This window comes from Vicugna pacos, unplaced genomic scaffold (assembly GCF_048564905.1).
Source record: "Vicugna pacos unplaced genomic scaffold, VicPac4 scaffold_19, whole genome shotgun sequence".
NCBI classification, from domain to species: Eukaryota; Metazoa; Chordata; class Mammalia; order Artiodactyla; family Camelidae; genus Vicugna; species Vicugna pacos.
Window position 1 is genome coordinate 14,103,936 of NW_027328740.1, and position 21,965 is coordinate 14,125,900.

Below are 21,965 nucleotides of genomic sequence, written 5' to 3' on the forward strand. Positions count from 1 at the left end.
CTCTGATTCTAGGAGGGGCTTGCTCTTCTCGTAATGGCTTCATTGCAGCTCAGGTACTGATCCTTCAAAATGGATGCCTGAGTGGAGGGGAGGCAAGGGCAAGTGCTCACTAGCTAGGCCCAAACCTGGGAAAAGGCTTACCTGGGCTTGTTGAATTTTGGTCTGAATGGCTTGGGAATGCCCCTTGGGACGTGTGGATTCTCACGACCTCTTCCAAGAACAGGAGCGTTTTGATCATCTCTGCCATTTCTTCTCCTTCAGACGTCAGGGACCTTGGACCCGTTATTGGAGAAGAGAATTGAGGAACTTCCTCAAGTCCACGTTGGCACTCCGTATGTTTCTGCCTGTATCAGTGAGTTTCAATATGTCTCATGAATGTCTTTTGAGCCTGGTATCCTCTACAGCTGTCTCCACGCCAGTATTCTCCATTGTAGCAGAACATCTCTCATCCATGTGTTCGCATCTCTCCTCAATCCGTGCAGCCAGCTTATCGGCCAGCTTCTCTTCGTGTCTCCCCTAAAGTCGACTTCATCAGGACTGGGCAAGTCTGAAAGTACCTCGGAGCCTCACCAGTAAGCTGATGACAGGCAGATCTTCCACTGTCTGCCCTTTCAGGTTCTGGAAACTGACCTGTGACCTCAGGTCTTTGGGCAGCAGCAGTATCTCGAACTTACACAGCTTCCCGGACCAAAGACCTAAGCCAAGCTCCACAGAGGGCGGCAGCCCCTCCATCACACTGATCCACCCACAGAACTCTGCCCGGTTACCTAGGATCCAACAGCCACAACAAGCCTCGCGGTAAACACCAACATTCCACCTGGAATCCAACCGCTAACTGCCATCCCCAATGGCTGCTGCATCTTGTCAGTGTTGGGGGAGGGGCTGCATCCGACGAGAGGTTCCTAAGGTAAATGTGATTCTACCCACTAGCGTCCCATGGGCCTTTCTTCTTCCCTCTTTCCTTTTGTTCAGAGCTCTATGCACCGTACCAATGGAGGGAAGTGTGTCCCTTTTCAGTTGATGGTTTCACACGTCTTTAAACTTTCTAACAGTTCACAGTACACAGGGACCCACTAAAGGAGACTTATGTTCCTATAATATCCGTACACCCGGAATACATATGCGTCGCCTGATTTCTGCTGAAACACCCACACTCTCAGGACATGGATCCATTGGATTCATGGGGGCTGAAATTCCAAGAAATGAAACCAACCCCAATGTGCACTTTGCTGTCGGTCTCTTTTGCACTTAGTACACTTTGGCAGAGCTACTTGCCTTTGTTATAGGCTTCTTACATTTCTTCTCTACGTAGCCTAGAATATGGCATTCCTTCATCCTGTTGGAAGACATACAAGTCTACATCACGGACTAGGAATCCATTTGATTCCAAATCGGCATTAGTGTTAGGTCACGATATGCTCTTATGAATCAAAATTTACGAATATGAATGCACGCTTCTGATTTCCGAATACAAGTGTGCTGAGTACATGCAAGCCACGATACTGGGTCGATGCGTTCTGAATGACCCTTGACCTCACCTTGAGTATTTTCTTTTGAATAATCATGGTTCCCTTTGTATATGTCAGCCAACCATACCATTTTGGTGCTTGTTTGTTGGTTTGATTCTTTGTTGGTCTTCTTCTCGCTTGTTTTGCAAACACGTCAGGCCATGCATCTCTCCTTTCGCTTCAAACAGAGTCAAATAAGCTGATTCACTTAAGAGAGTGCTTCCAATCACCTATGATTTCCTGCTTCCCTCTCCCATCTTTAGGGTTTTGATGTCCTCCTTAAGTTCTTCTTCTTTCTTCTCTGCCACACATGCTCTTCTTGCATTTCCAATAATGGTTTCTTCTTTCCATTCCATCTTGCTGCTTTTCTATTCAGGGGAGTTTTCTCAACCTTTCTTTTAGAAAAACTTTTGAACTGCTGAATTCTTTTAAGATTTGCCGGTCTGTAGAATTCTCTAGCTCTGCCGTTATTTGAAATGGTGTTCATGTGGCATAGGCTACCCTAGGTGGCAGCATTTGGCCATTCAGGATATGGTCTGTGTCCTGGCACTCCTCCCTGTCCTGCAATATTGCTGCCGAGATATCAGCTGAAACCCCTCTGGAGGTTTCCTTGTGACTATGTTGTTTCCTCCAGGTGCATTTTAAATCACTCGGATATTCGTGAACTTTGTTGATTTGAATCATACAGCTGCTGGTAGGTCTATTGGGATTCCACCTCCTTCGGATGCTGTGTAATTCCTGAATTCGCATAGATGATTCTTTCTTGGCTTTCAGCAAGTTTCAGTCTGATTTTTCTACAGATAAATTTTCAGACACTTTTTGTTTCTTTATCTCTTGCTTTTCCATCTGGGACTCATGATTTCTATTCTTTCATGCCCTGTCTTAACCCAGGGTTCAACTGCAATGTTTTCATTTGTTTGCACTTGCTTTCCTATGTCTGCTTCTGACCGAGGTTTTTCTCTTCCCCTGTCTTCACAGTCATTCACGCGTCCCTCTGCATTATCTAGTCTGCTAAGGACTGAATTTTAGCCCTGATATTATCACAACCATTGAGTTTCCTGATATTTTTGGCTCGTGTTGAGACTTTCTCTTCCCCTTTTCTGGTATTCTGCCTTTTGTGATTCTGAGACACTGGTGTTCTTCAGTGTTTTCCTGACCTTCATTTTCAACACTTGTTCTGGATAGCGTTTTGCAGACTAGTTGTTTGAAAGCTTATCTTTTGCGCCTTCAATATCTTTGGAACTGAAAATGGTACTTCCTGTTTCTTTTACTGTACTTCTTCATCTCTACTGGTCAGGTAATATCAGGTATCTAATGTAGACTTCTAGGGCTTTGTTAATTGAAAATTTTAGACTCTTGTCTCTACGCAATTCCATGGGATTTCTGTGAGGACAATTTCTCCTAGGCATTGATGCCATAACCTGTACCTGTGTGTGTTGTTTGGTATATCTCCAATTGCTGGTGTTGCATTAGTTGTGATGAACAACCCATACTACTTCGATTAGCATAACTTCATTTTGATTATACTTATCTCACACTTCTGAAAGTGCACAGGACACTTCCTCTTGTGGAAATGAAGCTTCTAAAAGTTCTCAGCTCTGCATTCTTCTCTATGTCATTTTGGAGTGTTTCCAAAACAGCAAACTGAGAGTGCTCTTCTGCTTTTTATTGCCACGGGAATGTCCCAAAGAAATCAGTTCTTTCCAGAGCTTCTCTGTCTACAGAAACACCAGTGGAAGCATATCTATGGATGTCACATATCAGGGCCTGCTGGAATGATCCCGCAGACCTTCCTTGTTGTCCTAGGTGCCGTACCGTGCCGGTGCCATCCAAAATGTAGCATCCGCTTTTGGGAGATAGTGCTGAAGGGAATGCTTCCTCTTCTCGCGCTGTGGACTTGGACCACTCTTCCTTGTCCTCTCATCCTTGTGGCACGGGTGCACGAAGGCAACCACAGAGTTGTTGCGCATCCTGTGACTCAAACCAAACCATAATCCCAGCCCAGGTTATGAATGTAGCATATCCTAAGGCTTTTCATTCTGATTTCAAATTCAAGGCCCCCTGGATCCCTCAGACCAGATGCACGATATCTCTGATTCAGCCCCACACGTGCTCTATTGGCAAAATTCCCAATTGGTCCTTGGTCCTGCAGATGTACTGGGTGTGGCCATGGGACATATCGGTAATCGCAACCGCGCGACCAGTGTGGTTGATTTATTATTGGTACACAGTTCGGTTTGCTCTCTTGATTCGACCCACCACATCCCACAACGCACTCCAGATCCCTGAGACTCAGCGTGTGCCATCATCCGTAGCTCTATGCCTCACTGACCATTGCCTCTGCTACCTCAAATTTGGCAGCTTGGATCTTGGTCTCAGAATTAACTGTGGGGATATTTTGCGCTGGTTTCTTTGAGTTCTCTCAGCCAAGCATCTGCTGGGCACTCTTGTAAATCTCAGCACATCACCTTCAAACCCATGTCTCCTGTCCGCTTGAGAGTGTGCGTCCAAGTTAAACAGAGTTTCACCCTTGTTGCTCCATCACCAGGGGTCCGAACCTGCACTGGTTTCCATTCCCTGCTTTGCATTCTCCTGCTTCCAGGTGTCCTGAGGCCTCATCCTGTCTTTGGGAGTAACAGACCTCTCTTCGGCCAGTGTCCTATGCTAAGGGCTGGGTGAGTGGATGTTTCCATTGCTCTGTACATGGGAGCGAGTGAGTGCAGGTTGCACTTCTTCTCTGCCAACTGGGCATCGATGAATCAACACTATCCAGATACATTTCACAGAAATGTGATATTTGCTTAGCTCTTTGTTTCTATACAGCCGTGGTGGGAGGGATTGTCCGAAGACAACTATTTTGACATTGTGTTGATATCCCATTTGCAGTCTTTAAGAAGTTTAACAGAACTCATTTACATGTTTTGGGAGTTATGCAAAAATGGAGTTATATTTTGAAACACACTAAATCGACCTAGAAGCCAGACTTGTCAATTTTGGTAACATTTTGTCAGCTCTACGGAAAAGCTAGACAGATAGAATGCAAACTAGCAGTCCAAACTGTTCAAGGGGTCATGTCAGCTCTTTAAGGTTGAAGCCTCCGAAACCAACAGGAACCATGAAATAACTTTTGGAAACATGGAATAACCCCCAACCTTGGATAAACTTGTGCATGTGGTACCCTGTATCCGAATGACACCTACTGGCCAATGTTGGCATTTCAAGGGGTAACATCCCTCTCTAGGAAAATACAAGAGGAAACAAACCAAATATATACATTTAGGTTTGAATCCAAAAGCACCTAGAGGCATTCTAGCTAGGAGAATCCTGCTGCAGTTATGCTAGTCTATTGAGAACCAGGTGTTTTTCTATCAGTGTTGAGAACGCTTAATCATCCGATCCTGTAGTTTAAAGCCATTTAACGCAACCAAGTCTGCACCCCCATGATATAGTGCCCCCGGGGGCTTGACTCAAGTGATAGACGATCCACATAAGCTGTATCTTTAATGTCATTGGCGACTTTTACAGTTCAGTTCACTTTCTGACTTGTACTATTTACCTTCACTGTCTTGAAAAACTGAAGCGTAATACAGATTCATGTTCAGTCAAAGATTCCCCTCACTTACCACACTCCCTTCACCCCAGGGAAGACATAAACACAACATTTGCTGAATCTAGTGGAAGGACATCGTTTCTAGGTGTGAGCTAAGTATTCAATTTTATCTATTTCAGCCGAGACTATTTGACCTTTAAGGTGTTCACTGTTGTTCACAGAGAGTGAAGCTGGAGGAACTCTGATTCTAGGAGGGGCTTGCTCTTCTCGTAATGGCTTCATTGCAGCTCAGGTACTGATCCTTCAAAATGGATGCCTGAGTGGAGGGGAGGCAAGGGCAAGTGCTCACTAGCTAGGCCCAAACCTGGGAAAAGGCTTACCTGGGCTTGTTGAATTTTGGTCTGAATGGCTTGGGAATGCCCCTTGGGACGTGTGGATTCTCACGACCTCTTCCAAGAACAGGAGCGTTTTGATCATCTCTGCCATTTCTTCTCCTTCAGACGTCAGGGACCTTGGACCCGTTATTGGAGAAGAGAATTGAGGAACTTCCTCAAGTCCACGTTGGCACTCCGTATGTTTCTGCCTGTATCAGTGAGTTTCAATATGTCTCATGAATGTCTTTTGAGCCTGGTATCCTCTACAGCTGTCTCCACGCCAGTATTCTCCATTGTAGCAGAACATCTCTCATCCATGTGTTCGCATCTCTCCTCAATCCGTGCAGCCAGCTTATCGGCCAGCTTCTCTTCGTGTCTCCCCTAAAGTCGACTTCACCAGGACTGGGCAAGTCTGAAAGTACCTCGGAGCCTGACCAGTAAGCTGATGACAGGCAGATCTTCCACTGTCTGCCCTTTCAGGTTCTGGAAACTGACCTGTGACCTCAGGTCTTTGGGCAGCAGCAGTATCTCGAACTGACACAGCTTCCCGGACCAAAGACCTAAGCCAAGCTCCACAGAGGGCGGCAGCCCCTCCATCACACTGATCCACCCACAGAACTCTGCCCGGTTACCTAGGATCCAACAGCCACAACAAGCCTCGCGGTAAACACCAACATTCCACCTGGAATCCAACCGCTAACTGCCATCCCCAATGGCTGCTGCATCTTGTCAGTGTTGGGGGAGGGGCTGCATCCGACGAGAGGTTCCTAAGGTAAATGTGATTCTACCCACTAGCGTCCCATGGGCCTTTCTTCTTCCCTCTTTCCTTTTGTTCAGAGCTCTATGCACCGTACCAATGGAGGGAAGTGTGTCCCTTTTCAGTTGATGGTTTCACACGTCTTTAAACTTTCTAACAGTTCACAGTACACAGGGACCCACTAAAGGAGACTTATGTTCCTATAATATCCGTACACCCGGAATACATATGCGTCGCCTGATTTCTGCTGAAACACCCACACTCTCAGGACATGGATCCATTGGATTCATGGGGGCTGAAATTCCAAGAAATGAAACCAACCCCAATGTGCACTTTGCTGTCGGTCTCTTTTGCACTTAGTACACTTTGGCAGAGCTACTTGCCTTTGTTATAGGCTTCTTACATTTCTTCTCTACGTAGCCTAGAATATGGCATTCCTTCATCCTGTTGGAAGACATACAAGTCTACATCACGGACTAGGAAACCATTTGATTCCAAATCGGCATTAGTGTTAGGTCACGATATGCTCTTATGAATCAAAATTTACGAATATGAATGCACGCTTCTGATTTCCGAATACAAGTGTGCTGAGTACATGCAAGCCACGATACTGGGTCGATGCGTTCTGAATGACCCTTGACCTCACCTTGAGTATTTTCTTTTGAATAATCATGGTTCCCTTTGTATATGTCAGCCAACCATACCATTTTGGTGCTTGTTTGTTGGTTTGATTCTTTGTTGGTCTTCTTCTCGCTTGTTTTGCAAACACGTCAGGCCATGCATCTCTCCTTTCGCTTCAAACAGAGTCAAATAAGCTGATTCACTTAAGAGAGTGCTTCCAATCACCTATGATTTCCTGCTTCCCTCTCCCATCTTTAGGGTTTTGATGTCCTCCTTAAGTTCTTCTTCTTTCTTCTCTGCCACACATGCTCTTCTTGCATTTCCAATAATGGTTTCTTCTTTCCATTCCATCTTGCTGCTTTTCTATTCAGGGGAGTTTTCTCAACCTTTCTTTTAGAAAAACTTTTGAACTGCTGAATTCTTTTAAGATTTGCCGGTCTGTAGAATTCTCTAGCTCTGCCGTTATTTGAAATGGTGTTCATGTGGCATAGGCTACCCTAGGTGGCAGCATTTGGCCATTCAGGATATGGTCTGTGTCCTGGCACTCCTCCCTGTCCTGCAATATTGCTGCCGAGATATCAGCTGAAACCCCTCTGGAGGTTTCCTTGTGACTATGTTGTTTCCTCCAGGTGCATTTTAAATCACTCGGATATTCGTGAACTTTGTTGATTTGAATCATACAGCTGCTGGTAGGTCTATTGGGATTCCACCTCCTTCGGATGCTGTGTAATTCCTGAATTCGCATAGATGATTCTTTCTTGGCTTTCAGCAAGTTTCAGTCTGATTTTTCTACAGATAAATTTTCAGACACTTTTTGTTTCTTTATCTCTTGCTTTTCCATCTGGGACTCATGATTTCTATTCTTTCATGCCCTGTCTTAACCCAGGGTTCAACTGCAATGTTTTCATTTGTTTGCACTTGCTTTCCTATGTCTGCTTCTGACCGAGGTTTTTCTCTTCCCCTGTCTTCACAGTCATTCACGCGTCCCTCTGCATTATCTAGTCTGCTAAGGACTGAATTTTAGCCCTGATATTATCACAACCATTGAGTTTCCTGATATTTTTGGCTCGTGTTGAGACTTTCTCTTCCCCTTTTCTGGTATTCTGCCTTTTGTGATTCTGAGACACTGGTGTTCTTCAGTGTTTTCCTGACCTTCATTTTCAACACTTGTTCTGGATAGCGTTTTGCAGACTAGTTGTTTGAAAGCTTATCTTTTGCGCCTTCAATATCTTTGGAACTGAAAATGGTACTTCCTGTTTCTTTTACTGTTCTTCTTCATCTCTACTGGTCAGGTAATATCAGGTATCTAATGTAGACTTCTAGGGCTTTGTTAATTGAAAATTTTAGACTCTTGTCTCTACGCAATTCCATGGGATTTCTGTGAGGACAATTTCTCCTAGGCATTGATGCCATAACCTGTACCTGTGTGTGTTGTTTGGTATATCTCCAATTGCTGGTGTTGCATTAGTTGTGATGAACAACCCATACTACTTCGATTAGCATAACTTCATTTTGATTATACTTATCTCACACTTCTGAAAGTGCACAGGACACTTCCTCTTGTGGAAATGAAGCTTCTAAAAGTTCTCAGCTCTGCATTCTTCTCTATGTCATTTTGGAGTGTTTCCAAAACAGCAAACTGAGAGTGCTCTTCTGCTTTATATTGCCACGGGAATGTCCCAAAGAAATCAGTTCTTTCCAGAGCTTCTCTGTCTACAGAAACACCAGTGGAAGCATATCTATGGATGTCACATATCAGGGCCTGCTGGAATGATCCCACAGACCTTCCTTGTTGTCCTAGGTGCCGTACCGTGCCGGTGCCATCCAAAATGTAGCATCCGCTTTTGGGAGATAGTGCTGAAGGGAATGCTTCCTCTTCTCGCGCTGTGGACTTGGACCACTCTTCCTTGTCCTCTCATCCTTGTGGCACGGGTGCACGAAGGCAACCACAGAGTTGTTGCGCATCCTGTGACTCAAACCAAACCATAATCCCAGCCCAGGTTATGAATGTAGCATATCCTAAGGCTTTTCATTCTGATTTCAAATTCAAGGCCCCCTGGATCCCTCAGACCAGATGCACGATATCTCTGATTCAGCCCCACACGTGCTCTATTGGCAAAATTCCCAATTGGTCCCTGGTCCTGCAGATGTACTGGGTGTGGCCATGGGACATATCGGTAATCGCAACCGCGCGACCAGTGTGGTTGGTTTATTATTGGTACACAGTTCGGTTTGCTCTCTTGATTCGACCCACCACATCCCACAACGCACTCCAGATCCCTGAGACTCAGCGTGTGCCATCATCCGTAGCTCTATGCCTCACTGACCATTGCCTCTGCTACCTCAAATTTGGCAGCTTGGATCTTGGTCTCAGAATTAACTGTGGGGATATTTTGCGCTGGTTTCTTTGAGTTCTCTCAGCCAAGCATCTGCTGGGCACTCTTGTAAATCTCAGCACATCACCTTCAAACCCATGTCTCCTGTCCGCTTGAGAGTGTGCGTCCAAGTTAAACAGAGTTTCACCCTTGTTGCTCCATCACCAGGGGTCCGAACCTGCACTGGTTTCCATTCCCTGCTTTGCATTCCCCTGCTTCCAGGTGTCCTGAGGCCTCATCCTGTCTTTGGGAGTAACAGACCTCTCTTCGGCCAGTGTCCTATGCTAAGGGCTGGGTGAGTGGATGTTTCCATTGCTCTGTACATGGGAGCGAGTGAGTGCAGGTTGCACTTCTTCTCTGCCAACTGGGCATCGATGAATCAACACTATCCAGATACATTTCACAGAAATGTGATATTTGCTTAGCTCTTTGTTTCTATACAGCCGTGGTGGGAGGGATTGTCCGAAGACAACTATTTTGACATTGTGTTGATATCCCATTTGCAGTCTTTAAGAAGTTTAACAGAACTCATTTACATGTTTTGGGAGTTATGCAAAAATGGAGTTATATTTTGAAACACACTAAATCGACCAAGAAGCCAGACTTGTCAATTTTGGTAACATTTTGTCAGCTCTACGGAAAAGCTAGACAGATAGAATGCAAACTAGCAGTCCAAACTGTTCAAGGGGTCATGTCAGCTCTTTAAGGTTGAAGCCTCCGAAACCAACAGGAACCATGAAATAACTTTTGGAAACATGGAATAACCCCCAACCTTGGATAAACTTGTGCATGTGGTACCCTGTATCCGAATGACACCTACTGGCCAATGTTGGCATTTCAAGGGGTAACATCCCTCTCTAGGAAAATACAAGAGGAAACAAACCAAATATATACATTTAGGTTTGAATCCAAAAGCACCTAGAGGCATTCTAGCTAGGAGAATCCTGCTGCAGTTATGCTAGTCTATTGAGAACCAGGTGTTTTTCTATCAGTGTTGAGAATGCTTAATCATCCGATCCTGTAGTTTAAAGCCATTTAACGCAACCAAGTCTGCACCCCCATGATATAGTGCCCCCGGGGGCTTGACTCAAGTGATAGACGATCCACATAAGCTGTATCTTTAATGTCATTGGCGACTTTTACAGTTCAGTTCACTTTCTGACTTGTACTATTTACCTTCACTGTCTTGAAAAACTGAAGCGTAATACAGATTCATGTTCAGTCAAAGATTCCCCTCACTTACCACACTCCCTTCACCCCAGGGAAGACATAAACACAACATTTGCTGAATCTAGCGGAAGGACATCTTTTCTAGGTGTGAGCTAAGTATTCAATTTTATCTATTACAGCCGAGACTATTTGACCTTTAAGGTGTTCACTGTTGTTCACAGAGAGTGAAGCTGGAGGAACTCTGATTCTAGGAGGGGCTTGCTCTTCTCGTAATGGCTTCATTGCAGCTCAGGTACTGATCCTTCAAAATGGATGCCTGAGTGGAGGGGAGGCAAGGGCAAGTGCTCACTAGCTAGGCCCAAACCTGGGAAAAGGCTTACCTGGGCTTGTTGAATTTTGGTCTGAATGGCTTGGGAATGCCCCTTGGGACGTGTGGATTCTCACGACCTCTTCCAAGAACAGGAGCGTTTTGATCATCTCTGCCATTTCTTCTCCTTCAGACGTCAGGGACCTTGGACCCGTTATTGGAGAAGAGAATTGAGGAACTTCCTCAAGTCCACGTTGGCACTCCGTATGTTTCTGCCTGTATCAGTGAGTTTCAATATGTCTCATGAATGTCTTTTGAGCCTGGTATCCTCTACAGCTGTCTCCACGCCAGTATTCTCCATTGTAGCAGAACATCTCTCATCCATGTGTTCGCATCTCTCCTCAATCCGTGCAGCCAGCTTATCGGCCAGCTTCTCTTCGTGTCTCCCCTAAAGTCGACTTCATCAGGACTGGGCAAGTCTGAAAGTACCTCGGAGCCTCACCAGTAAGCTGATGACAGGCAGATCTTCCACTGTCTGCCCTTTCAGGTTCTGGAAACTGACCTGTGACCTCAGGTCTTTGGGCAGCAGCAGTATCTCGAACTTACACAGCTTCCCGGACCAAAGACCTAAGCCAAGCTCCACAGAGGGCGGCAGCCCCTCCATCACACTGATCCACCCACAGAACTCTGCCCGGTTACCTAGGATCCAACAGCCACAACAAGCCTCGCGGTAAACACCAACATTCCACCTGGAATCCAACCGCTAACTGCCATCCCCAATGGCTGCTGCATCTTGTCAGTGTTGGGGGAGGGGCTGCATCCGACGAGAGGTTCCTAAGGTAAATGTGATTCTACCCACTAGCGTCCCATGGGCCTTTCTTCTTCCCTCTTTCCTTTTGTTCAGAGCTCTATGCACCGTACCAATGGAGGGAAGTGTGTCCCTTTTCAGTTGATGGTTTCACACGTCTTTAAACTTTCTAACAGTTCACAGTACACAGGGACCCACTAAAGGAGACTTATGTTCCTATAATATCCGTACACCCGGAATACATATGCGTCGCCTGATTTCTGCTGAAACACCCACACTCTCAGGACATGGATCCATTGGATTCATGGGGGCTGAAATTCCAAGAAATGAAACCAACCCCAATGTGCACTTTGCTGTCGGTCTCTTTTGCACTTAGTACACTTTGGCAGAGCTACTTGCCTTTGTTATAGGCTTCTTACATTTCTTCTCTACGTAGCCTAGAATATGGCATTCCTTCATCCTGTTGGAAGACATACAAGTCTACATCACGGACTAGGAATCCATTTGATTCCAAATCGGCATTAGTGTTAGGTCACGATATGCTCTTATGAATCAAAATTTACGAATATGAATGCACGCTTCTGATTTCCGAATACAAGTGTGCTGAGTACATGCAAGCCACGATACTGGGTCGATGCGTTCTGAATGACCCTTGACCTCACCTTGAGTATTTTCTTTTGAATAATCATGGTTCCCTTTGTATATGTCAGCCAACCATACCATTTTGGTGCTTGTTTGTTGGTTTGATTCTTTGTTGGTCTTCTTCTCGCTTGTTTTGCAAACACGTCAGGCCATGCATCTCTCCTTTCGCTTCAAACAGAGTCAAATAAGCTGATTCACTTAAGAGAGTGCTTCCAATCACCTATGATTTCCTGCTTCCCTCTCCCATCTTTAGGGTTTTGATGTCCTCCTTAAGTTCTTCTTCTTTCTTCTCTGCCACACATGCTCTTCTTGCATTTCCAATAATGGTTTCTTCTTTCCATTCCATCTTGCTGCTTTTCTATTCAGGGGAGTTTTCTCAACCTTTCTTTTAGAAAAACTTTTGAACTGCTGAATTCTTTTAAGATTTGCCGGTCTGTAGAATTCTCTAGCTCTGCCGTTATTTGAAATGGTGTTCATGTGGCATAGGCTACCCTAGGTGGCAGCATTTGGCCATTCAGGATATGGTCTGTGTCCTGGCACTCCTCCCTGTCCTGCAATATTGCTGCCGAGATATCAGCTGAAACCCCTCTGGAGGTTTCCTTGTGACTATGTTGTTTCCTCCAGGTGCATTTTAAATCACTCGGATATTCGTGAACTTTGTTGATTTGAATCATACAGCTGCTGGTAGGTCTATTGGGATTCCACCTCCTTCGGATGCTGTGTAATTCCTGAATTCGCATAGATGATTCTTTCTTGGCTTTCAGCAAGTTTCAGTCTGATTTTTCTACAGATAAATTTTCAGACACTTTTTGTTTCTTTATCTCTTGCTTTTCCATCTGGGACTCATGATTTCTATTCTTTCATGCCCTGTCTTAACCCAGGGTTCAACTGCAATGTTTTCATTTGTTTGCACTTGCTTTCCTATGTCTGCTTCTGACCGAGGTTTTTCTCTTCCCCTGTCTTCACAGTCATTCACGCGTCCCTCTGCATTATCTAGTCTGCTAAGGACTGAATTTTAGCCCTGATATTATCACAACCATTGAGTTTCCTGATATTTTTGGCTCGTGTTGAGACTTTCTCTTCCCCTTTTCTGGTATTCTGCCTTTTGTGATTCTGAGACACTGGTGTTCTTCAGTGTTTTCCTGACCTTCATTTTCAACACTTGTTCTGGATAGCGTTTTGCAGACTAGTTGTTTGAAAGCTTATCTTTTGCGCCTTCAATATCTTTGGAACTGAAAATGGTACTTCCTGTTTCTTTTACTGTACTTCTTCATCTCTACTGGTCAGGTAATATCAGGTATCTAATGTAGACTTCTAGGGCTTTGTTAATTGAAAATTTTAGACTCTTGTCTCTACGCAATTCCATGGGATTTCTGTGAGGACAATTTCTCCTAGGCATTGATGCCATAACCTGTACCTGTGTGTGTTGTTTGGTATATCTCCAATTGCTGGTGTTGCATTAGTTGTGATGAACAACCCATACTACTTCGATTAGCATAACTTCATTTTGATTATACTTATCTCACACTTCTGAAAGTGCACAGGACACTTCCTCTTGTGGAAATGAAGCTTCTAAAAGTTCTCAGCTCTGCATTCTTCTCTATGTCATTTTGGAGTGTTTCCAAAACAGCAAACTGAGAGTGCTCTTCTGCTTTTTATTGCCACGGGAATGTCCCAAAGAAATCAGTTCTTTCCAGAGCTTCTCTGTCTACAGAAACACCAGTGGAAGCATATCTATGGATGTCACATATCAGGGCCTGCTGGAATGATCCCGCAGACCTTCCTTGTTGTCCTAGGTGCCGTACCGTGCCGGTGCCATCCAAAATGTAGCATCCGCTTTTGGGAGATAGTGCTGAAGGGAATGCTTCCTCTTCTCGCGCTGTGGACTTGGACCACTCTTCCTTGTCCTCTCATCCTTGTGGCACGGGTGCACGAAGGCAACCACAGAGTTGTTGCGCATCCTGTGACTCAAACCAAACCATAATCCCAGCCCAGGTTATGAATGTAGCATATCCTAAGGCTTTTCATTCTGATTTCAAATTCAAGGCCCCCTGGATCCCTCAGACCAGATGCACGATATCTCTGATTCAGCCCCACACGTGCTCTATTGGCAAAATTCCCAATTGGTCCTTGGTCCTGCAGATGTACTGGGTGTGGCCATGGGACATATCGGTAATCGCAACCGCGCGACCAGTGTGGTTGATTTATTATTGGTACACAGTTCGGTTTGCTCTCTTGATTCGACCCACCACATCCCACAACGCACTCCAGATCCCTGAGACTCAGCGTGTGCCATCATCCGTAGCTCTATGCCTCACTGACCATTGCCTCTGCTACCTCAAATTTGGCAGCTTGGATCTTGGTCTCAGAATTAACTGTGGGGATATTTTGCGCTGGTTTCTTTGAGTTCTCTCAGCCAAGCATCTGCTGGGCACTCTTGTAAATCTCAGCACATCACCTTCAAACCCATGTCTCCTGTCCGCTTGAGAGTGTGCGTCCAAGTTAAACAGAGTTTCACCCTTGTTGCTCCATCACCAGGGGTCCGAACCTGCACTGGTTTCCATTCCCTGCTTTGCCTTCTCCTGCTTCCAGGTGTCCTGAGGCCTCATCCTGTCTTTGGGAGTAACAGACCTCTCTTCGGCCAGTGTCCTATGCTAAGGGCTGGGTGAGTGGATGTTTCCATTGCTCTGTACATGGGAGCGAGTGAGTGCAGGTTGCACTTCTTCTCTGCCAACTGGGCATCGATGAATCAACACTATCCAGATACATTTCACAGAAATGTGATATTTGCTTAGCTCTTTGTTTCTATACAGCCGTGGTGGGAGGGATTGTCCGAAGACAACTATTTTGACATTGTGTTGATATCCCATTTGCAGTCTTTAAGAAGTTTAACAGAACTCATTTACATGTTTTGGGAGTTATACGAAAATGGAGTTATATTTTGAAACACACTAAATCGACCTAGAAGCCAGACTTGTCAATTTTGGTAACATTTTGTCAGCTCTACGGAAAAGCTAGACAGATAGAATGCAAACTAGCAGTCCAAACTGTTCAAGGGGTCATGTCAGCTCTTTAAGGTTGATGCCTCCGAAACCAACAGGAACCATGAAATAACTTTTGGAAACATGGAATAACCCCCAACCTTGGATACACTTGTGCATGTTCTACCCTGTATCCGAATGACACCTACTGGCCAATGTTGGCATTTCAAGGGGTAACATCCCTCTCTAGGAAAATACAAGAGGAAACAAACCAAATATATACATTTAGGTTTGAATCCAAAAGCACCTAGAGGCATTCTAGCTAGGAGAATCCTGCTGCAGTTATGCTAGTCTATTGAGAACCAGGTGTTTTTCTATCAGTGTTGAGAACGCTTAATCATCCGATCCTGTAGTTTAAGGCCATTTAACGCAACCAAGTCTGCACCCCCATGATATAGTGCCCCCGGGGGCTTGACTCAAGTGATAGACGATCCACATAAGCTGTATCTTTAATGTCATTGGCGACTTTTACAGTTCAGTTCACTTTCTGACTTGTACTATTTACCTTCACTGTCTTGAAAAACTGAAGCCTAATACAGATTCATGTTCAGTCAAAGATTCCCCTCACTTACCACACTCCCTTCACCCCAGGGAAGACATAAACACAACATTTGCTGAATCTAGCGGAAGGACATCTTTTCTAGGTGTGAGCTAAGTATTCAATTTTATCTATTACAGCCGAGACTATTTGACCTTTAAGGTGTTCACTGTTGTTCACAGAGAGTGAAGCTGGAGGAACTCTGATTCTAGGAGGGGCTTGCTCTTCTCGTAATGGCTTCATTGCAGCTCAGGTACTGATCCTTCAAAATGGATGCCTGAGTGGAGGGGAGGCAAGGGCAAGTGCTCACTAGCTAGGCCCAAACCTGGGAAAAGGCTTACCTGGGCTTGTTGAATTTTGGTCTGAATGGCTTGGGAATGCCCCTTGGGACGTGTGGATTCTCACGACCTCTTCCAAGAACAGGAGCGTTTTGATCATCTCTGCCATTTCTTCTCCTTCAGACGTCAGGGACCTTGGACCCGTTATTGGAGAAGAGAATTGAGGAACTTCCTCAAGTCCACGTTGGCACTCCGTATGTTTCTGCCTGTATCAGTGAGTTTCAATATGTCTCATGAATGTCTTTTGAGCCTGGTATCCTCTACAGCTGTCTCCACGCCAGTATTCTCCATTGTAGCAGAACATCTCTCATCCATGTGTTCGCATCTCTCCTCAATCCGTGCAGCCAGCTTATCGGCCAGCTTCTCTTCGTGTCTCCCCTAAAGTCGACTTCATCAGGACTGGGCAAGTCTGAAAGTACCTCGGAGCCTCACCAGTAAGCTGATGACAGGCAGATCTTCCACTGTCTGCCCTTTCAGGTTCTGGAAACTGACCTGTGACCTCAGGTCTTTGGGCAGCAGCAGTATCTCGAACTTACACAGCTTCCCGGACCAAAGACCTAAGCCAAGCTCCACAGAGGGCGGCAGCCCCTCCATCACACTGATCCACCCACAGAACTCTGCCCGGTTACCTAGGATCCAACAGCCACAACAAGCCTCGCGGTAAACACCAACATTCCACCTGGAATCCAACCGCTAACTGCCATCCCCAATGGCTGCTGCATCTTGTCAGTGTTGGGGGAGGGGCTGCATCCGACGAGAGGTTCCTAAGGTAAATGTGATTCTACCCACTAGCGTCCCATGGGCCTTTCTTCTTCCCTCTTTCCTTTTGTTCAGAGCTCTATGCACCGTACCAATGGAGGGAAGTGTGTCCCTTTTCAGTTGATGGTTTCACACGTCTTTAAACTTTCTAACAGTTCACAGTACACAGGGACCCACTAAAGGAGACTTATGTTCCTATAATATCCGTACACCCGGAATACATATGCGTCGCCTGATTTCTGCTGAAACACCCACACTCTCAGGACATGGATCCATTGGATTCATGGGGGCTGAAATTCCAAGAAATGAAACCAACCCCAATGTGCACTTTGCTGTCGGTCTCTTTTGCACTTAGTACACTTTGGCAGAGCTACTTGCCTTTGTTATAGGCTTCTTACATTTCTTCTCTACGTAGCCTAGAATATGGCATTCCTTCATCCTGTTGGAAGACATACAAGTCTACATCACGGACTAGGAATCCATTTGATTCCAAATCGGCATTAGTGTTAGGTCACGATATGCTCTTATGAATCAAAATTTACGAATATGAATGCACGCTTCTGATTTCCGAATACAAGTGTGCTGAGTACATGCAAGCCACGATACTGGGTCGATGCGTTCTGAATGACCCTTGACCTCACCTTGAGTATTTTCTTTTGAATAATCATGGTTCCCTTTGTATATGTCAGCCAACCATACCATTTTGGTGCTTGTTTGTTGGTTTGATTCTTTGTTGGTCTTCTTCTCGCTTGTTTTGCAAACACGTCAGGCCATGCATCTCTCCTTTCGCTTCAAACAGAGTCAAATAAGCTGATTCACTTAAGAGAGTGCTTCCAATCACCTATGATTTCCTGCTTCCCTCTCCCATCTTTAGGGTTTTGATGTCCTCCTTAAGTTCTTCTTCTTTCTTCTCTGCCACACATGCTCTTCTTGCATTTCCAATAATGGTTTCTTCTTTCCATTCCATCTTGCTGCTTTTCTATTCAGGGGAGTTTTCTCAACCTTTCTTTTAGAAAAACTTTTGAACTGCTGAATTCTTTTAAGATTTGCCGGTCTGTAGAATTCTCTAGCTCTGCCGTTATTTGAAATGGTGTTCATGTGGCATAGGCTACCCTAGGTGGCAGCATTTGGCCATTCAGGATATGGTCTGTGTCCTGGCACTCCTCCCTGTCCTGCAATATTGCTGCCGAGATATCAGCTGAAACCCCTCTGGAGGTTTCCTTGTGACTATGTTGTTTCCTCCAGGTGCATTTTAAATCACTCGGATATTCGTGAACTTTGTTGATTTGAATCATACAGCTGCTGGTAGGTCTATTGGGATTCCACCTCCTTCGGATGCTGTGTAATTCCTGAATTCGCATAGATGATTCTTTCTTGGCTTTCAGCAAGTTTCAGTCTGATTTTTCTACAGATAAATTTTCAGACACTTTTTGTTTCTTTATCTCTTGCTTTTCCATCTGGGACTCATGATTTCTATTCTTTCATGCCCTGTCTTAACCCAGGGTTCAACTGCAATGTTTTCATTTGTTTGCACTTGCTTTCCTATGTCTGCTTCTGACCGAGGTTTTTCTCTTCCCCTGTCTTCACAGTCATTCACGCGTCCCTCTGCATTATCTAGTCTGCTAAGGACTGAATTTTAGCCCTGATATTATCACAACCATTGAGTTTCCTGATATTTTTGGCTCGTGTTGAGACTTTCTCTTCCCCTTTTCTGGTATTCTGCCTTTTGTGATTCTGAGACACTGGTGTTCTTCAGTGTTTTCCTGACCTTCATTTTCAACACTTGTTCTGGATAGCGTTTTGCAGACTAGTTGTTTGAAAGCTTATCTTTTGCGCCTTCAATATCTTTGGAACTGAAAATGGTACTTCCTGTTTCTTTTACTGTACTTCTTCATCTCTACTGGTCAGGTAATATCAGGTATCTAATGTAGACTTCTAGGGCTTTGTTAATTGAAAATTTTAGACTCTTGTCTCTACGCAATTCCATGGGATTTCTGTGAGGACAATTTCTCCTAGGCATTGATGCCATAACCTGTACCTGTGTGTGTTGTTTGGTATATCTCCAATTGCTGGTGTTGCATTAGTTGTGATGAACAACCCATACTACTTCGATTAGCATAACTTCATTTTGATTATACTTATCTCACACTTCTGAAAGTGCACAGGACACTTCCTCTTGTGGAAATGAAGCTTCTAAAAGTTCTCAGCTCTGCATTCTTCTCTATGTCATTTTGGAGTGTTTCCAAAACAGCAAACTGAGAGTGCTCTTCTGCTTTTTATTGCCACGGGAATGTCCCAAAGAAATCAGTTCTTTCCAGAGCTTCTCTGTCTACAGAAACACCAGTGGAAGCATATCTATGGATGTCACATATCAGGGCCTGCTGGAATGATCCCGCAGACCTTCCTTGTTGTCCTAGGTGCCGTACCGTGCCGGTGCCATCCAAAATGTAGCATCCGCTTTTGGGAGATAGTGCTGAAGGGAATGCTTCCTCTTCTCGCGCTGTGGACTTGGACCACTCTTCCTTGTCCTCTCATCCTTGTGGCACGGGTGCACGAAGGCAACCACAGAGTTGTTGCGCATCCTGTGACTCAAACCAAACCATAATCCCAGCCCAGGTTATGAATGTAGCATATCCTAAGGCTTTTCATTCTGATTTCAAATTCAAGGCCCCCTGGATCCCTCAGACCAGATGCACGATATCTCTGATTCAGCCCCACACGTGCTCTATTGGCAAAATTCCCAATTGGTCCCTGGTCCTGCAGATGTACTGGGTGTGGCCATGGGACATATCGGTAATCGCAACCGCGCGACCAGTGTGGTTGATTTATTATTGGTACACAGTTCGGTTTGCTCTCTTGATTCGACCCACCACATCCCACAACGCACTCCAGATCCCTGAGACTCAGCGTGTGCCATCATCCGTAGCTCTATGCCTCACTGACCATTGCCTCTGCTACCTCAAATTTGGCAGCTTGGATCTTGGTCTCAGAATTAACTGTGGGGATATTTTGCGCTGGTTTCTTTGAGTTCTCTCAGCCAAGCATCTGCTGGGCACTCTTGTAAATCTCAGCACATCACCTTCAAACCCATGTCTCCTGTCCGCTTGAGAGTGTGCGTCCAAGTTAAACAGAGTTTCACCCTTGTTGCTCCATCACCAGGGGTCCGAACCTGCACTGGTTTCCATTCCCTGCTTTGCCTTCTCCTGCTTCCAGGTGTCCTGAGGCCTCATCCTGTCTTTGGGAGTAACAGACCTCTCTTCGGCCAGTGTCCTATGCTAAGGGCTGGGTGAGTGGATGTTTCCATTGCTCTGTACATGGGAGCGAGTGAGTGCAGGTTGCACTTCTTCTCTGCCAACTGGGCATCGATGAATCAACACTATCCAGATACATTTCACAGAAATGTGATATTTGCTTAGCTCTTTGTTTCTATACAGCCGTGGTGGGAGGGATTGTCCGAAGACAACTATTTTGACATTGTGTTGATATCCCATTTGCAGTCTTTAAGAAGTTTAACAGAACTCATTTACATGTTTTGGGAGTTATACGAAAATGGAGTTATATTTTGAAACACACTAAATCGACCTAGAAGCCAGACTTGTCAATTTTGGTAACATTTTGTCAGCTCTACGGAAAAGCTAGACAGATAGAATGCAAACTAGCAGTCCAAACTGTTCAAGGGGTCATGTCAGCTCTTTAAGGTTGATGCCTCCGAAACCAACAGGAACCATGAAATAACTTTTGGAAACATGGAATAACCCCCAACCTTGGATACACTTGTGCATGTTCTACCCTGTATCCGAATGACACCTACTGGCCAATGTTGGCATTTCAAGGGGTAACATCCCTCTCTAGGAAAATACAAGAGGAAACAAACCAAATATATACATTTAGGTTTGAATCCAAAAGCACCTAGAGGCATTCTAGCTAGGAGAATCCTGCTGCAGTTATGCTAGTCTATTGAGAACCAGGTGTTTTTCTATCAGTGTTGAGAACGCTTAATCATCCGATCCTGTAGTTTAAGGCCATTTAACGCAACCAAGTCTGCACCCCCATGATATAGTGCCCCCGGGGGCTTGACTCAAGTGATAGACGATCCACATAAGCTGTATCTTTAATGTCATTGGCGACTTTTACAGTTCAGTTCACTTTCTGACTTGTACTATTTACCTTCACTGTCTTGAAAAACTGAAGCCTAATACAGATTCATGTTCAGTCAAAGATTCCCCTCACTTACCACACTCCCTTCACCCCAGGGAAGACATAAACACAACATTTGCTGAATCTAGCGGAAGGACATCTTTTCTAGGTGTGAGCTAAGTATTCAATTTTATCTATTACAGCCGAGACTATTTGACCTTTAAGGTGTTCACTGTTGTTCACAGAGAGTGAAGCTGGAGGAACTCTGATTCTAGGAGGGGCTTGCTCTTCTCGTAATGGCTTCATTGCAGCTCAGGTACTGATCCTTCAAAATGGATGCCTGAGTGGAGGGGAGGCAAGGGCAAGTGCTCACTAGCTAGGCCCAAACCTGGGAAAAGGCTTACCTGGGCTTGTTGAATTTTGGTCTGAATGGCTTGGGAATGCCCCTTGGGACGTGTGGATTCTCACGACCTCTTCCAAGAACAGGAGCGTTTTGATCATCTCTGCCATTTCTTCTCCTTCAGACGTCAGGGACCTTGGACCCGTTATTGGAGAAGAGAATTGAGGAACTTCCTCAAGTCCACGTTGGCACTCCGTATGTTTCTGCCTGTATCAGTGAGTTTCAATATGTCTCATGAATGTCTTTTGAGCCTGGTATCCTCTACAGCTGTCTCCACGCCAGTATTCTCCATTGTAGCAGAACATCTCTCATCCATGTGTTCGCATCTCTCCTCAATCCGTGCAGCCAGCTTATCGGCCAGCTTCTCTTCGTGTCTCCCCTAAAGTCGACTTCATCAGGACTGGGCAAGTCTGAAAGTACCTCGGAGCCTCACCAGTAAGCTGATGACAGGCAGATCTTCCACTGTCTGCCCTTTCAGGTTCTGGAAACTGACCTGTGACCTCAGGTCTTTGGGCAGCAGCAGTATCTCGAACTTACACAGCTTCCCGGACCAAAGACCTAAGCCAAGCTCCACAGAGGGCGGCAGCCCCTCCATCACACTGATCCACCCACAGAACTCTGCCCGGTTACCTAGGATCCA

General features: G+C 45.2%; 4 long non-coding RNA genes across 4 annotated transcripts; all 4 read left to right on the forward strand.

Moving 5' to 3' along the window:
- The first annotated feature begins 725 nt into the window (after positions 1–725).
- Positions 726–5,657, forward strand: LOC140693027 (uncharacterized). The gene is made up of 3 exons (XR_012068678.1): positions 726–907; positions 5,280–5,350; positions 5,559–5,657. It is a non-coding gene; the product is annotated as an uncharacterized lncRNA (long non-coding RNA).
- Positions 5,658–6,031: 374 nt separating this feature from the next.
- Positions 6,032–10,949, forward strand: LOC140693029 (uncharacterized). The gene is made up of 3 exons (XR_012068680.1): positions 6,032–6,204; positions 10,577–10,647; positions 10,856–10,949. It is a non-coding gene; the product is annotated as an uncharacterized lncRNA (long non-coding RNA).
- Positions 10,950–11,342: 393 nt separating this feature from the next.
- LOC140693032 (uncharacterized) lies at positions 11,343–16,239 on the forward strand. The gene is made up of 3 exons (XR_012068683.1): positions 11,343–11,501; positions 15,874–15,944; positions 16,153–16,239. It is a non-coding gene; the product is annotated as an uncharacterized lncRNA (long non-coding RNA).
- Positions 16,240–16,625: 386 nt separating this feature from the next.
- Positions 16,626–21,539, forward strand: LOC140693030 (uncharacterized). The gene is made up of 3 exons (XR_012068681.1): positions 16,626–16,798; positions 21,171–21,241; positions 21,450–21,539. It is a non-coding gene; the product is annotated as an uncharacterized lncRNA (long non-coding RNA).
- Positions 21,540–21,965: the final 426 nt, after the last annotated feature.